Source organism: Elephantulus edwardii, unplaced genomic scaffold (genome assembly GCF_000299155.1).
Source record: "Elephantulus edwardii isolate Elephantulus edwardi_28Jun2011 unplaced genomic scaffold, EleEdw1.0 scaffold00008, whole genome shotgun sequence".
Classification (NCBI taxonomy): domain Eukaryota; kingdom Metazoa; phylum Chordata; class Mammalia; order Macroscelidea; family Macroscelididae; genus Elephantulus; species Elephantulus edwardii.
Window position 1 is genome coordinate 24,203,255 of NW_006399758.1, and position 17,237 is coordinate 24,220,491.

A 17,237-nucleotide genomic window follows, 5' to 3' on the forward strand; every position below is an offset into this window, starting at 1 on the left:
TATGGCGTTATATATATATAATTTGTTGTTGTTGTTGTTGAGTCATCTGTGACTCATAGCAATGCTATGAACAACAGCCCTAAACTTTCCCCTATTCTGTGCCAATCTCACCACCTCCAACACACCTACTCTCATTACCCCAGTCACTGAATCAATCCATCTCATCAAGGGTCTTCCTTTCCTGTGCTGTCCCTCCACCCTCCCAAGCATGACATCCCTCTCCAAGGACTGGTCCCTCCTTGCAACATGTCCTAAGTATGTCAGACAAAGCTTCAGAATCCTTGCCTCCAAGGAGCAGCCAGGCTTCACTCTCTCCAGAACAAACCTGTTCGTTTTCTTAGCAGTCCGTGGAATATTCAGTACTCTTCTCCAACACCACAGCTGAAAGGCATCAATTCTCCTTCTATCCTCCCTGGTCATTGTCCAGCTCTCTGATGCCTAGAAAGTGATTGCAAAGACCATGGCATGTATCAGGCACACCTTAGTCTCCAGACAATGTCCACTGCACTTCAGTATTTTAGAGAGGTCTCTAACTACAGAATTTCCCATTGCAATAAGTCTTTTAATTTCCTGGCTGCTGGTGCCAAGAGTGTTTACTGTGGAGCCAAGCAAACCAAAACTGTGAATAATCTCAATCTCTTCACAATCCATTGTTAGGCTGCCATTCAGCCCGGTGGTGAGAATCTTTCTTTTTCCTCAAACCATACTGAAGACTGCAGTCTCTCACCTTACACAGCAAGCGCTTCAGGTCCTCCTCAGTTTCAGCAAGCAGGATTGTGTCATCTGAATAACGCAGATTGTTGATGATTCTTCCTCCAACCCTGATGCCACGTTTCTCCTCATAGATCCCAGCCTCCCGGATAATCTGTTCTACATAAAGATTGAAAAGGTAGTGAAACAGGATGCAGCCCTGGCATACACCCTTCCCAGTTTTTAACCATGCAATGTTTCTCTGCTCTGTTCTGAAAACAGTCTCCTGGTCCAAGTATAGGTTTCACATTAGCACAATCAAGTGTTCTGGAATTCCCATTCTTCTCAGAGTTAGCCACAGTTTGTTAGGATCCACACAGTCAAATGCTCTTGCATAATCAATGAAACAAAGATAGACATTCTTCTGATACTCCTTGCTTTCATCCAAGATCCATCTATCATTAGCTAACATATCCCTAGTAGCAGGACCCTGTCTAAACCCAGCCTGCACTTCTGGTAGTTCTCTGTTGATGTGCTGTTCCAGTCAGTTTGGGATAATCTTCAGCATAATATTGCCCACATGTGATATTAATGATATTGTTTTATAATTTCCACACTCTGTGGGATCACTTTTCTTTGGAATGGGAACAAATATAGATCTCTTCCAGTCAGTTGGCCAAGTGGTTGTTCTCCAGATTGTCAGCTGGCCAAGTGGTTGTTCTCCAGATCTCTTGGCACAACTTGGTGAGCACATCTAGGGCAGCATCAGTTAGTTGAAATATATCAATTGGTATACCATAAATTCTTAGCCAGTTCTTTCAAAGCTCTTCTTTCAAGAACATAGGCTCTTGCTCATATGTTGTTTCATTAAATTCTTCTGTGACTGCCAATTCTTTTTGGTATAATGACTCTGTATACTCTTTCCATCTTTTTTGATGCTTGCAGGATCACTCAATATTCTGCCCAAAGCATCCTTTAGTATTACAACTCGAGGCTTGAATTTCTTCATCAGTTCCTTGAGCTTAAGAAATGCTGAGCGAGTTCAGCCTCTTTGATATTCTGACTCCAGCTCTTTTCACATTTCATTATAATACTTTACTTTGTCTTGTTGTGCAGCCTTTTGAAATCTCCTGTTCAGTTTCTTATGTTTTGATTTCTTCCTTCTGCTTTGGCTTCTTGGTGCTCCAGTGCAATATTCAGAGTCTCTTCTAACTTCCACTTTGGTCTTTTCTTCCTCCTCTGTCTTTGCAATATATAATGTGTAAGTTTAGCCCTTTTCTTTTGTTTTAATCCTTAATAGGCTACAATAGCTTGTGAGAAAATGGAAGAGTAGATGTATTGTATGCTTTATATGATCCTAGGATAAGGAGAGAGAGAGAGAGAGAGATGATATAGGTATGGATATGGATAGAGATAGAGATAAAGATAGAGATGATAGAGAGAGATAGAGAAGATAGAGATGATAGAGACAGAGAGATAGAGATAGAGAAAGAGCTAGAGATAGAGATAGAGATAGAGATAGAGATGATAGAGAGAGAGATAAAGAGATAGAGATAAAGATAGATAGAGATAGAGATGATAGAGATAGAGATAGAGAGATGATACAGATACCACTTCTGAAATAGCTTGCCTCCGGAATATGAACCTGGAGTAATGATGAAATTTATACAAGTGTTCAGGTCTTTTATTCATAGGGTCACTACAACTTGACTGTACGTAATTAACAACAACATGGTTGAGATATATATATATATATGTATATATGCATATACATATAGATATGCATATACATATACGTATTCATGTGGTTGTACCCAACAGCTATATTTTCTAATTTATCCTGAAGTCACCTTTTCAAAGTGGATGTGATTATGATTTTATATATATTTTAAAAATTTAGTAAACTTGTAAACTGTTTTAACACTAGTAATGTTTGACTCCATAGTCCAAATGCAAAGAGTATTCTATTTACTTCAAATAAGGTTATTTTAAATTATCTTGCTGCAATTAATCCTTAACTATATTTGCAACATTGAAGGATTACATATTCTTTGCTCATAAATGCTTTTCATTTATTATTTATTTTGTTGCAATTTCCCTAGGCTATTCAAACTTTTCAGTGACTTGGGTAATAATTCTTACCCAAACCACAGTAATACAAGCTCCACTGATGAAATGAAGGAAAATTTACTTAGGTTCACATCTGACTTTTTATAGGTCTCTTAGATTTAAAAAATAGCTGCCTTTCCTATATTCTAACATATTCTCCCAAATCAACATGAAATAATAATAAACAAAGCTATCCATTAAAAAGCTGAGATTTTACATTACTTTAAAAAACTCACAAAATATTAGATTTAACATTTAGGAAAAATGTGCAGCAGTTGGATACAATGGATTTTAGCTGTGTAAAAAGCTAACTTCTTTTTCAAAGTGTAGGTTAAATTCCATTTCTTCTTTTTCACATCCAAATATTGTGACACTTACAAACTTTGTAAAGAGATAATATTTAATCTGTATGTGGATCTAATCTACCAACTGTTCCATGAGGGGGAAAAATGGGCAATCTCTTTCCATGCAATTTACTTTGAATACCCAGTGAAGAGTCAGTTATGGAATAGTTGCAACTCAGTGGTACATAACAACAACAGTTTATCTGTTAGATATAATTATATTTCAGATCTAAACAGCATGACAACGACAATGTCCAAAAGTTTAATCACTGCTCACATAACACCAATTAAGTGAAATTAAAATTAATTCTTCAATCAAACTAGCAACATTTTAAGCACTCCAGACTCTTGTGGCTGATAGCAACTATACAATATAATATAGACTATGGATTATCACAGAAAGTTCCACTGGACAATGCTGCTCTAGTTAGTTGAAAATGTCAATCACAATTTCCTTAAATTTTCATAAAGAATCTACAACAGTTTAAGAACATGTTAAGTTCTCACAAGAAAAAAGAAACTATATAGTATATTCAGCAATTAGAAAATAGCAAGATATTTAAATTAAATAACGTTTCCCTCTTCTTAAAACACTTTTTTAAGTTTGTATCAATATTCATAAAATTGAAAAACTCTAATGTTTCTTTTAGGCCGTTAATGTGTCTGTCTTATACTAATTTTAAGAGTAGCAAATGAGGCTACCCTTAAAATGGGAAGGGTATACGGCTGGGATGTGTCCTATCTCCATCCCTTTTCAACCTGTATGCAGAGCAGATTATCCGAGAAGCCGGGCTCTATGAGGAGAAGTGTGGTGTCAGGATTGGTGGAAGATCTATTAACAATCTCCGTTATGCAGATGACACAACCCTGCTTGCTGAAACTGAGGAGGACCTCATGCACTTGCTGCGAAGGGTCAAGGACTGCAGCCTTCAGTATGGACTGAGGCTCAATGTCAAGAAGACAAAGATTCTCACCAATGGACCAATTGGTAGCTTTAGGATGGATGGTGAAGAGATTGAGATTGTTCACAGCTTCAGTTTGCTTGGTTCCATGGTCAACACTCTTGGCACCAGCAGTCAGGAAATCAAAGAACATATCGCAATGGGAAAGTCTGCTGTTAGGGACCTCTCTAAAGTACTCAAGAGCAGTGGTGTCTCTTCAGAGACTAAGGTGCCCCTGATACAGGCCATGGTCTTTGCAATCACTTGTTATGCATCTGAGAGTTGTATGATGACTAGGGAGGATAGAAGAAGAATTGATGCCTTTGAGCTGTGGTGCTGGAGAAAAGTATTGAATGTACCCTGGAATGCCAAGAAAACAAACAGATTCATCCTGGATAGGGTTAAACCAGGCTACTCCTTGGAAACAAGGATTCTGGGGCTTTGTTTGACATACTTTGAACATGTTGTAAGGAGAGACAGGTCCTTGGAGAGAGACATCATGCTTGGTAAGGCAGAGGGACAGCGCAGAAGGAGAAGACCCTCTATGAGGTTGATTGATTCAGGACTGGGGTAATCGGGATGGGTGTGTTAGAGGCCATGCGATTGGCACAGGATAGAGCAGGGTTTAGGGCTATTGTACATAGGGTCTCTATGAGTCACAAACCACTCCACGGCACATAACAACAACAACAATGAGGCTAGTGATCACTTTATAAGAAACTGAGAATGTAAATTTAATAAAGTAATGTGATATAATAATTTTAGGCTAATAGTAATTAATAGGTTTAATAAATGGTGAGTTAGTTACCTGAAGCATGTTAAAATGCCTTAACTAATCAATTGATTCATTCATCCATCCATTTTTTTCTTCAAATAAGAATTATTCCATTTCTAAAATTTGCCAGATACAGAGTCTCCATGTTTTTTATTAGAAGTACATAAGATACACTGAACATACCACTTGGAGACAAAGACAACAGCTAGATAATAACAGATACTGATAAGTGTATCATAAATCTATGGTAAATGGCAGAAATAATATTAGAATGAGTAATCATCCTTACTGAGCAGAAGAAGTTTGAGGAAAAACTAAATTAGGGGGGAAAAAGTCAAGGAGGGGAAAAAAACCCACAACCCACCTGTGGTCCAAAAGAGGAAGTAATACATGATAAGACATTGACACAGGAAATGCATTGATGAATTGTGATGTGGGGGAAAGAGATCAATGCTCATGAATTATGGAGAATAAGCAAGGCAAAGAGGGGTAAGAAATATCTTCTTATTTAGTCTCTTTTTAATGTGGCTGCCTCTGAAAGCCAGCTGGAGTGTCAGATGAGTGTTAGTTTTGACACAGCAGTATACAAAGCAATGACAATAATGGGAGAAAGAAGAGGAATCTCCTCTGTGTTACTAGAAAACAGCAGCTCATTGCTACTGAGTTGGAACTGACCCTTCTAATGTTTCCAAAGACTGAAAATTGCACAGGAGGAGATGCACAAATGACACTGTTGGTAGATTTGAACCACCTGCTTTTGGTTTGGCAGTGCAACTTCTTAGCCAATAGAACCCTAAAACTCCAAAAAGTTGGTTCTGACTCAATGGCAATGAATTTTTACTTTGAATCCCTACTAAAATGCAATTGAAGGCATTAACTATTCCAAACAACCTACACAAATGAAAGACTATACCTGAAGTGCTAGCTGCACAACGTCAAGGACTGCAGCCTTCAATATGGATTGAAGCTCAACATCAAGAAAACAAAGATTCTCTTTCACCATTGGGCCAGTTGACAGCATCATGATAGATGGTGAAGAAAGTGACATTCTTAACAGCTTTCATTTGCTTGGGTCCATAATCAACACTCTTAGCACCAGCCGCCAGGAAATCAAAAGACAAAACTATATTGGGAAAGTCTCTCCAAAGTTCCAAAGAACAATGACGTCAGTCTGGAGATTAAGGTGCACCTGGTCCAGCCCATAGTCTCTGCAATTACTTGCTATGTGTCAGAAAATTGGACAATGACTAGGGATAATAGAAGGAACACTGATGCCTTTGAGCTGTGGTAATGTAGAAGATTATTGAATATACCATGGACTGCTAGGAGAACAAAAGGGTTTGTCCTAGAGAAGGTGATACCAGGCTGTTCCTCATAGGCAAGGATTCTGAAGCTTCCTCTGACATACTTTGGACACGTTGCAAGAAAGGACCAGTCCTTGGAGATGGATGTCATGCTTTGGGGCGAGGGGGGTATGGAGGGATAATACAAGAGAGGATGACACTTGAGATGGCTTGATTCAGTGACTGGAGTAATGGGGATAGGTGTATCAGACACAATAAGATTGGAACTGGATAGAGCAGAGTTTCACGTTGTTGTATATAGGTTTGATGCTAGGAAAACAAACAGCTTTGTCCTGGAAAGGGTTAAACCAGGTGGCTCCTTGGAGGTAAGGATTCTGAGGCTCTGTCTAACATACTTTGGGCATGTTGTGAGGAGAGACTGGTCCTTAGAGAGGGACATCATGCTTGGGAGGGTGGAGGGACAGCACAGGAGAGGAAGGCCCTCTATGAGGTGGATTGATTCAGTGACTGGGATAATTGGGATGGGAGTGTCAGAGACAGTGCGATTGGCACAGGACAGAGCGGAGTTTAGGTCGCTATGAGTCACAGGTGACTCGATGGCACATAACAACAACAACAACATGAGTAGCAGGCAACTCGAAGGCACACAATAACATACCATACTTAGATACTTAGAGCTCTGGTGACCTAGTGGTAAGAGGAAGAGGTTGTACTTCAATCACAGAAGCATATAGTTCAAGGCCACAAGATGCTCCATTTGAGGATGGACAATTTCCTCACATGTGATTAATTGTCTCTAAAAACCCACCGGAGGGTCAGCTATGGGTCAGTTCTGTCTCACTGTTAAACAATTAAAACATATCATTATGGTTGATATGATAAACCATAACTTAACAAAACTTAACCATAACAAAACATAACTTATGGTTAGGAAAATTTACTACTGTGAAAATTTCAATATGACCCAGAGCAATCTAATTTAATTCAATCCCAGTCTAGATTGTATCATAATCTTTTAAAGAGATTACAAAACTAATCAACTTGCTATAGAAAGGAAAGGACAATTAGTAAAGATGGAGAAGGAATAGGAAACCTCATACTACTACACAGCCACGTTAATAAAAAAGCCCCAGTATTGGTATGTGACATAAACATAAAAAAGAGCAGAATTGAGAAATCAGAATAAATTCATAAATTTATGGACAGAGATATTTTACAAAGAGTTGAAAAATATTAAACAGAGCATGAATATTCACTTTAATATGTCTTGCTGGAAAAACTGAATATCCCTTTGGGGGGTAGAGTGTGGAGGGGACCAAAATCCACATCTTTAATCATAGATAAAAGCTATAAAGATCATCAAAGGAAAAAATGAAACAAAATCACTGTTGTTGTTGTTGTTGTTGTTGTTGTTGTTGTTACGTGCTACTTATATCTGACCCTCCAATGGTTTTTTCAGAGGCTGTAAATCTCACATGAAGAGAAAGCCAATATTTCTCCAACAAAGCAGCTGGTGATTTTGAACCCCAAGCATTTAGATTAGCAGCACAACTCCCTACTAATAGGCTATCAGAGTTCTCTAAGTCAAAAATAGGTGCCCTAACATGATTCAAATCCACTATGTACAAAAGCTCTGAAGCCTGCCCTGTCTTGAGCCATTCTCACTGACTCTGACACACCTACCACCATTGCCTTAAAGTATCAATCCATCTCATAAGGGTTCTTCCTCTCCTGTGCTGTGCCTCCACCTGTCTGAACATGATTTTCTTCTCCAAGGATCAGTCTCTCCTAGCCACATGTCCAAAATATGTGAGAAAGATCTTCAAAATCCTAGTCTCCAAAAAGAAAGTTGGTTTCAACTTCTCCAAGACAGACTTATTTTTCTTGGTGGTCTATGGAATGTCCAAGACTCTTCTCCAGCACCACAACTCAAAGGCATCAATTCTTCCTTCACCCTTAGTCATTGTCCAGCTCTCTGATGCATAGCAAGTAATTGCAAAGACCATGAGACCATGGACACACCTTAATCTCTAGACAGACATTGTTGCTTCTCAGTACTCTGAAAGGTTCTTGACAGAAAATTTACCCAATAAAATGTGATCCAGCATCTCACTGTTGTTGTTGTTGTTGTTGTTGTTGTTATGTGCCATTGAGTCATTTGTGACTCATAGCAACCCTAAGTACAAGAGCCCTAAATGCCGTTCTATCCTGTGCCAACCTCGCTGCCTCAAACACATTCATTCCTACCGCTCCACTCACAGAATCGATCCATCTCATCGAGGGTATTCCTCTCCTGCGCAGTCCTTCCACTCTCCTAAACATGATGTCCCTCTCCAAGCACTAGTCCATCCTTGCAACATGCCCAAAGTACATTAGACGAAGCTTCAGAATCCTTGACTCCAAGGAACATTCTGGCTTCACTCTCTCCAGAACAAACCTGTTTGTTCTCCTAGCAGTCCATGGTATATTCTTCTCCAGCACCACTCCAGCAACACTCTTCTCCAGCACCACAACTCAAAGGCATCAATTCTCTTTCTATCATCCCTATTCACTGTCCAGCTCTCTGATGCATAGCACGTAACTGCAAAGACTATAGCCTGGGTCAGGCGCACCTTAGTCTCCAGCCTGACATCGTTGCACTTCAGTACTCTCGAGATGTCCCTCACAGTTGACTTTCCCAATGAAATTCATCTCCTGATTTCCTGGCTGTTGTTACCAAGAGTGTTGACTGTGGAACCAAGTAAACGAAAACTGTTAACTATCTCAATCTCTTCACCATCCATACTGATGCTGCCAGTTGGCCCAGTGGTGAGAATCTGTTTTCTTGATATTGAGCTTCAATCCATATTGAAGACTGCAGTCCTTGACCTTCTGCAGCAAGCTCTTCAGGTCCTCCTCGGTTTCAGCAAGCAGGGTTGTGTCATCTGCATATCGCAGATTGTTGACGATTCTTCCACCAATCCTGACGCCACATTCCTCCTTGTACAGCCCAGAGTCTTGGATGATCTGTTCCTCATACAGACTGAAAAGGTATAGAGACAAAATACATCCCTGACCGACCTCTTTCTTGATTTTGAACCATCCAGTGTCTCCCTGCTCTGTTCTGACAACTGCCTCTTGGTCCAAGTATAGGTTTCGCATAAGCGCAATCAAATGTTCTGGAATTCCGATTCTTCTCAGAGTCAGCCATAGCTTGTTGTGATCCACACAGTCGAAAACCTTTGCATAGTCAATGAAGCACAGATAGACATTCCTCTGGTATTCTCTGCTTTCTGCCAAGATTCATCTAACATTAGCTATAATATCCCTAGTACCACGACCTCTTCTAAATCCAACCTGCACATCTGGCAGTTCTCTGTTGACATAGTGTTCCAAATGTTTTTAGATAATTTTCAGCAGAATCTTGCTTGCATGTGGTATCAATGATATTGCTCGATAATTTCCACACTCTGTCGGGCAATCTCCCTAGTAGATCAAATTTCTAAAGAAAGAAGAGCCATGTGGAACAGATATATGTATCACTAAAGTTAGGTGACATGGTGATAGCACTTCTGTTATTTATTAATTCTAGAAGGAGAATTGTCCCCATAAACAACATCTGCAATACAAAACAAAGCCAGACATGACTCCCATGCTTCCACACCTACTTCTGTTTCTGTTGTTACATGCCTTCAAGTCAACTACGACTCATAATGACCCTTTGCACAATAGCCCTGAACCCTGATCTATTCTGAGCCAATCTCACTGTCTCTGCCACACCTCCCCCCATTACTCAAATCAATGAGTCAATCCATCTCACCTGGGATCTTCATCTCCTGAACTGTACCTCCACCCTTCTAAACATGATATCCATCTCCAAAGACTGGTCCCTCTTGGCAACATGCCCCATGTATGTAAGACATGGCCTCAAAATCTTTGCCTCCAAGTACCTGCTCGGTTTCACTCTCTCTAAGATATGACTGTTAGTTCTCTGACAGTCCATAGTATGTTCAACACTCTTCTCCAGCAATACGACTCAAAGACATCAATTCTTCTTCTGTCATCTTTGATCATTTTCCAGTTCTCTGTTGCACAGGAAGCAGTTGTGAAGATCATGGCCCAGATGAGCAGCACACTAGTCTCAGTACTCTGGAGAGGTCCCTGACAGCAGATTTTCCTAATGCAATTAATCTTTTGATTTTTTTGACAGCTGGTGCCAGTAGTGTTGATTGTGGAACCTAGCAAGCTGACATTGTTTTAAAAAAAATATCAAACTCTTCTCCATCTTTTATGTAGTTGTCAATTGGCCCAATGGTTAGAATCTTTGTTTTCTTAATGTTAAGTTTCAGTTCATAATGCAGACTATGGTCCTTAACACTCGACAGCAAATGGTTCAGATCCTCCTCAGTTTCATCAAGCAAGGTTGTGTCCTCTGCATAACACAGGTGGTTGATGAGTCTTCCTCCAATCCTGATGCCACATTCTTCTTCATAAAGTCAAACTCTTGAATGCTCTGTTCTGCATACAGATTAAAAAGGTATGGAGACAGGACTCATCCCTGATGCACTCCTTTCCTTATTTTGATCCATATGATGTTTGCTTGCTCTGTTCTGACAACTGCCTACTGATCCAAGTATAGTTTTGAAATCGTTATGAACACTACAAAAGCCATATAAATGATGGAGGAAATAGATGTTCTCATAAATCTACTTATTGCATTGATGTTAGTATTTGGGCCAAGTCTTTTCAATAACAGAAATAAAATAACACATGTTCCAATGATACTGTTGGCAAAGACTGTGCTTTGTTAAGAAGTCTCACAGAAATCTTTTTTATTTTTTTCATTTTTAACATTGCAGCTAACGTTATGTTTGTGTCAGTTTAAGATTCATTGCATCCTTGTCCATAGATGTGTCATAGTCTTCTTTCAAAATCAAATTTCTATCGGTTATATTGAACACTCTGGTGGCCTAGTGGTAAGAACCTGTGCTACAAAAAAAAAGAACCTGTGCTACAATCGCAGAATTTCAAATTCATCACCTGCTCCTCAGGGGGAAAGATGAGCAATCTCTTCCTGTGAGATTTACGGCTTCTGAAAAACAGCTAGAGCGTCAGCAATGGGCCAGTTCTGACTATGGCACACAACAAAAACGTCAACTATATGCAATTTAAAATGTTATATTTTCGAAATTGTGTTTTAATTCTATATACTTTGTATATTTTAATTTTATATAAACTGTGCTTTAATGGGATATAATTTGCATATTGTATAATTGTTTATAGATATCTCTTTAAATGATATGTAAATTGTGGTTTTGTTGCATGCAAATTGTGTTTACCAAAATTACTTTTGGGAAAATCTATTGTCGAAATCTCTCCAAAGTGAAGTATCTTCAATTACATTGCATGCATCTGAAATTTGGACAATGAATAAGGAAGACATGAAAAGAAACCCATGCCCTTAATTGTAGCATTGTTGAAGAGTGCTAAAATACACCATGTAGTCGTGGTACACTTTAAGGCAAGGATGGTGAGACAAGAAGTTTTATGTACGTTGAACATGTTTTTAGGAAGAGATAATCCTTCAAAAAGAAAAAAGGGAGAACAAGTCTCAAGAGATGAATCAATACCTTAACTGTAACCATGTGCTGCTGTACATACAACAGAAATCAGGAGGGATGGAGCAGGATATGGAAAGGTTTTGATATGTTGCTCAGAGAACAGCTATGATTCATAGTCAACTCAACAGCACCTAACAACAACTCCTACAGTAAAGTTATCTCTCCTCTGTTAAACAATAAGGAGTTGAGCTGGCAACTCAAAAGCACACAGACTACACAAGTTACTACAGAAAAATTTGGGTAATATCTTCCCATGAGATTTACTGCTTCTGAAAACCCACTGAAGGGTCAGCTATGAGTCAGTTCTGACTCGACAGCACATAACAAAAAAAACCCCCACCAACAAAAACCCAAACATTCTAATATGCTGGTAAACAACTGTGCTATTAATACTAATTCTATATGTCAATGGACAGATAGCATGTTCAATTTTAAATTTGTTAATTTTTTGTCTTAAGGTTGATGTTAACACTATGAAGTCCATTTTGTTCTCATTCATGTTAGACTGCATTTTTTTAATTTCTGTAAAGTTCATGTGAAATTCTAGAATTGGAAAAGAAGATTCTTTTAAGTAAGATGATTTCACTAAATGTCCACAATGTTTTCAGAAGTTGCAGAAATAACATACAGATTCCAGAAAATTTGCCTTAAAGTTATTTCCTACACAATTGTGTGATTGCAAAACCAAAAAGTAGTCTAATTAACAAAACACGTAGAGGAATTATTTAAAATGTTTAGTGTCTCTAGAGATTTTGTTGTCTAAACAGCTACCAAAATTCAGAATTAATGGCTCTAGCTTGAAATTATATTTAGAATACATTTAAACGTTTTCATTTAAAATTTCCTATCATGCAACTACACTAAATTGTTCCAAAAAGAATGCTCAATGATTTTACATAAAGAAAAAACAAACAAACCAGAATTTGATAACTATGTTCAAGAGGATATCACTTTATATAAGATTGAAATGTTCAGAATCTAGTTGTGCAATGTGTAAATATTTTACAATTCATAATTTAATTGAACAGAATTATGTCTGGTCAGAGAACTGTTCCACATGTGTATGACTGGCATAATTTATTTTCAGGATAGATTTTAATTCTAAAAAGTGATGCATTGTTTGGGTCTAAGGACTTTATTTTCTAGACAGAGAAAAAAGATAACGGTTCTTTATTCAGCTACTATAATTGATTTCAAATTAATAGTGACTGTTTCCCAAGTATCTCAAGAGATAAACATGGTAGGCTATTAAGTAATAATCAATTTAGTAATAAATAAAAAGGTCTTTGGTATTACATTAACCTATAACAGCATTTAAATAATATAATAAAATAAGCCCATGAAATTAGTTTATCTATCATACATGACTAATATGTTTCCAATTCTGTACCTAATTATTTATATGTATAATATATAATGAGATTTTAATGACCAAATATCACATTGTATTAGGATCAATAGTATTTACTGATGAGTAGACAAATAATATTTATTTTAGCTAACTAAACATTTACACTTCAACAAATACAGTCACTAGATTTGAATTTAGAAAGATATTGTGTGTACAGTACACTTTTAGAAATTTATTTGGGGGCATGAAGGAATATTGAACTTTTAAAATTCAGGACCCCATTTTAAATTTTTTTATTTACTACTAGTAACTCTGAGACCTTAAGGAATTAAATTGAATTAAATTCCGTTTAATATAATTTCATTAAATATTTATGGAGCAACCTCTTTTTGTGGAAGAATGGAAAGACCAAAATATGTATGAAGACAGGGGATGGGAATCGAGCAGAGAATAAAAGAAAAAGGATGCTAGCAAGGAGAATGACTGATGCACTAAGAAACTGAGACAGAGAAGATAAGATAAAGAGCACAGATCTAGGGGCGAGCTTAGTAAAGGAAAGGCATGCACCTGTCTATGAAGATGGTGCCAAAAAGTGAAGAAGGAAGCCAAAGGGGGGAAAAATCCACACATCACCCACCTTCCAGCATCTGAGACACTGAGATTCCGAAGGCAGTATAAGTACCCCAGGATGAGCACCCCTAGGAGAAACAAGCTTGACTACTTTGCCATCATTAAGTTTCCCCTGACCACTGAGTCAGCCATGAAGAACATAGAAGATAACAACACACTTGTGTTCATTGTGGATGTCAAGGCCAACAAGCACCAAATTAAACAAGCTGTAAAGAAGCTCTATGACATTGATGTGGCTAAGGTCAACACTTTGATTTGACCTGATAGAAGAAGGCCTATGTTTGACTTGTTCCTGACTATGATGCTTTGTATGTCACCAACAAAATTGGGAACCTCTAAACTGAGTCCAGCTGGCTAATTCTAAACGCAAATTTTTCTAATTTTCTAACAAAAAAAAAAAGAAGAAAGAAAGAAAGAAAGGGAATCCTGTTCTTATTGTTATGTGCCATCCAGTCAACTACCACCCACAGTGACTGCAAACAATAGCTCTGATCCCTGCAGTAGCTTGAGCCAAGCCACTCTGACACACCAACGCTGATTGCCAGTGAGGGTCTTCCTGCCTTGTGCTGTCCCTCCACCTTTCCAAGCATGATGTCCTTCTCCAAAGACTTATCCCTCCTGGCAACATGCCCAAAGTATGTGAGACAGAGTTTCAAAATCCTTGCCTCCAAGGAGCAACCTCCTCACTCCATACACAAAAGCTAACTCAAAGTGGACCTAGGACTAAAACCAAGGATTGTAAACTTCATTACAGAAAAGCTTAGAAGATCTCTAGATGTCCTAATCCACAACATAAACAGTCATCCAAGCATCCTGAAAAACCTACAACCAGGAGAGGATAAAATAGATCAACGGGATCTTCTAAGAATCAAATCCCTATACACATCCAAAAACTTATCCAACAGGGTAAAAAGGGAAGACACAGATTGGGAAAAAATATTTGGCAATGACATGTCAGAAAAGGGACTTATATATATAATTGTAAAATAAGCACCCACCAAAAGATAAAGGTAAACAACCCAATTGCAAAATGGGTATGAACAGACACTTCAACTATGACATATAATCTCATCCTAGTAACAATAGCAGAATTACAGAGCAGCAAATAACAAATCCTGACGAGGTGGTAGAGAAACTGGAACCCTTATTCACTGTCGGCTGCAGTGTAAAATGGTGCAATCACTAGGGAAGGCTAAGTATGAGTTTTCTCAAAAAGTTGCAAATAGAAATACCATTTGACCCAGCAATTCCGCTACTGGGAATATACCCTAAAGAAACCATAACTGTCACCCAAGCAAATATATACACATGCATGTTTATTGCTGATTTGTTCACAATATCAAAGAGTTGTAAACAATCCAAGTGCCCATCAACAAATGACTACATAGAGAAGCTGTGGTGTATTCGCACAATGGAATACTGTGCTGCAATGAAAAAGAAGAAACTCATGAATTATTACACAAAATGGGTGACTCTAGAGGGTGTTATCTTGAGTGCAATAGCTCAGTCTCAAAAAGGATAAATATTGCATAATGCCACTTTTTAAAGCAGGACTGACGTCAAGGTTTGGGGGAAACTTAGAAAAGATGAGATAAATAATGTATATTACATTGAAACAGATGAGGAAGAGAACTCTTTAAAAGGGATAAATGTTCAGGTATTACTGGTGTGACAAGAGTCCAGAATGAAAACTGCACAGTGGACTGGGGTGGGGGGAGGGAATTGTATAACAATGAAAGAATTTTTTACTTTTTTTTTTTTTTTTTTTTACTTTTCAAAGAGAAAAGCGAACTGGGGAGCGGGGAAGGGAGGAAACTGTGCAAAAATGAATGAATGGAAATCTAAAGTCTCTGTAAACTTTCATTGAAATTAATTAAATAGTTCAAGTGGGATAGACTCAAGCTCATATTTTGTTGTGGATTTTTTTTTTCATTTTCTTTAGCTTCAATTTGAATTTTTACATGAGTAGTTGATGTTATGTTCCAAAATCAGTACTGGGTCTAGTTTTCCAGCTGATATTGAGCTTCTCCAGTGATTCTTTCCACAGATGTAGTCAGTCTGATTCCTACATATTCCATCAGGTGATGTCCATGTGTATAGTCACCATTTGTGTTATGAAAGTCATTGTGATGGAAAAATCATTTTCCCCCAAGAAAAAAATAATAGGTATTGCTGTAAGATAAGAATTTTTAAAAGATACATAAATTAAAATAAAAAGTTATTTTAAGGGATAGAGAAGAAAAAGTAAGAAATGTAACATCAGATTAATTTGTGTCTCAGAGAAGACACAAATTGAAGCATTTGAAAACTTCAAGTAGGTGCTAAGTCCCCTCTTGAGGTAAATGTTATATGGGATTTTGAGATAATCAGAATGGAATTTGAAAAATTTTTTTAAAAGTATTTTATCTAAAAGTATTTTACTTAAATCATCACTTCTCAATCTCACCTCTGAACCAAACCTCTAGTTTCATAGCAATTGTTATTTATAGACTACAGTAAAGATCTAATGAGTAAGAGCTCCAAATGTGTCCTCTTCAGGGCTTTAAATTTGTTCAAACTTATTTAATCCTGAAAATGGAGCAAAATTAAGACAAGCATGGATTTGTAAGGTGTGAGATTGTTGGTAACACTATAAATCAGATAAACGAAATTTTTCGAGTGAGACATGTAAATAATAGATGTGGAATGCCAATGTCAGTTTGACCATTTCCTTAGGTTTAGACTGAGATGACTAAAAGCAGAAAATGGGGATCTTTTTATTATCAGGATTTGTTTATATTTTCTAAACCTCGATTTGAACTTGCGCATAAGTAATTGATGTATCTGTTTCAGTCAGCAGCTGACTTGGTTTTTGGCTGCTGATGACGAGATTCTCCCAACCATTTCTTTCACAGATACAGTCAATCTGATTCCTATATAGACCATCAGATGAGGTCCATGTTTAAATCATCACTTTTTTAAAAAAAAAGTATTTGCAGTGAATGAATGAATCACTGAATGTACAAAGTTAGATCTTTCTCTATCCTGGTTCATTTTTGTCACGAAATCCCTACTTTCTATCATTCCTTCTTCATGGTTCCCAACTTTTGCATTCCAGTTACCAATTATCATTAACACATATTGTTTGCATGTTTGGTTAATATCAGCCTGTAAGATTTGGTAAACATCTTCAGTTTCCTCCTTTTTCACTTTAGCTGTTGATACACATATTTGAATAATAGTCATATTAATGAGATGTCCTTGTATGCATAAGGATAATATTCTATCTCTCACAACATTGTACTTCAGAATAAAGCTAGAAATTGTCTTTTTAACTGTGAATGCAATACCATTCTTCTTTTCTTCATTCCTGGAAAAGTACACTGTATGATTGTCTGATTCAAAGCCAGTCCATCTCATCTCACTAATGCCTAAAATGTTAATGTTCATTTTAAAAAACTTACAGTTTCCCAACAGTCATACGTCATACATTCCTTGGTCCAATGAGAATGTT